Here is a 1,435-nt window from a genome sequence, read left to right on the forward strand (position 1 = left end):
AGTTAGCATCACTAACTACCACTCTTGGGCACCGTCCAGGATTTGAACCGGGACCTCTCAGCACCCTAAGCGAGAATCATACCCCTAGACCAACGAGCCAATATAGTGTACCGGCAATTGATATCTGTCTGATGAAATCCTCCATTGTGAGGCAGGGTATTAAGTCAACATGTCTTGGCAAAATAAATTAGTCATTCTACAAAGAAATGCATCCTGCTCAGTTTTGCTACAACTCAGCACTGACAGCATTGGCTAAACTGTAAAGTACTTTTCTTTGGCACCGATTTTGGCTATCCAGATTAAACAGTTAGCATCACCTAACTACCACTCTTGGGCTCGTCCGGGATTTGAACCCGGGACCTCTCGCACCAAAGCGAGAATCATACCCCTAGACCAACGAGCCAATAGAATGGCTCAGCCACTATTATTTTCTCGACGAAATCCTCCATTTTGAGGCAGGGGTTTAAGTCAACATGTCTTGGCAAAATAAATTAGTCATTCTACAAAGAAATGCATCCTGCTCAGTTTTTGCTACAACTCAGCACTGACAGCATTGGCCAAACTGTAAAGAGTGCTTTTTCTTGCACCAATTTTGGCTATCCGGATTAAACAGTTAGCATCACCTAACTACCACTCTTGGGCTCGTCCGGGATTTGAACCCGGGACCTCTCGCACCCAAAGCGAGAATCATACCCCTAGACCAACGAGCCAATAGAGTGGGTCGGCAATTGATATCTGCCTGACGAAATCCTCCATTGTGAGGCAGGGGTATTAAGTCAGCAAAATAAATTGGGGTCATTCTGCTAAGAAATGCATCCTGCTCCGTATTTGCTACAACTCAGCACTGATAAAGAGGACTTTTCTTTTTGGTTGCGCCGATTTTTGGCAATCTAATTAAACAGTTAGCATCAACTAACTACCACTCTTGGGCTCGTCCGGGATTTGAGGACCTCTAGCACCCTAAGCGAGAATCATACCCCTAGACCAACGAGCCAATAAAGTGTGCCGGCAAAATCTGTCTGTGAAATCCTCCCATTGTGAGGCATTAAGTCATGTCTTGGCAAAAGAAATACAAAGAAATGCATCCTGCTCAGTTTTTGCTACAACTCAGCACTGACAGCATTGGCCAAACTGTACAGATGGCACCGATTTTGGCTATCCAGATTAAACAGTTAGCATCACTAAACTCGGGATTTGAACCCGGGACCTCTCGCACCCGAGCGAGAATCATACCCCTAGACCAACGAGCCAATAGACTGGATATTGAATCTGTAAAATCCTCCATTGTGAGGCAGGGTATTAAGTCAGCTAGGTCATTCTTAAGAAATGCATCCTGCTCCATATTTGCTACAACTCAGCACTGACGGCATTGGCTAAACGTACTTTTCTTTGGTTGCGCCGATTTCGGCAATCTAGATTAAACAGTTAGCATCAC

At 44.9% G+C, this 1,435-nt stretch overlaps 1 non-coding gene across 1 annotated transcript; it reads right to left on the reverse strand.

Annotated features, from left to right (window-relative positions):
* Positions 1-638: 638 nt before the first annotated feature.
* On the reverse strand, positions 639-710 carry trnap-ugg (transfer RNA proline (anticodon UGG)). Its single transcript has one exon. It is a non-coding gene; the product is annotated as a tRNA-Pro (tRNA).
* Positions 711-1,435: the final 725 nt, after the last annotated feature.

The sequence above is a fragment of the Anoplopoma fimbria genome, unplaced genomic scaffold (assembly GCF_027596085.1).
Source record: "Anoplopoma fimbria isolate UVic2021 breed Golden Eagle Sablefish unplaced genomic scaffold, Afim_UVic_2022 Un_contig_4390_pilon_pilon, whole genome shotgun sequence".
NCBI lineage: Eukaryota > Metazoa > Chordata > Actinopteri > Perciformes > Anoplopomatidae > Anoplopoma > Anoplopoma fimbria.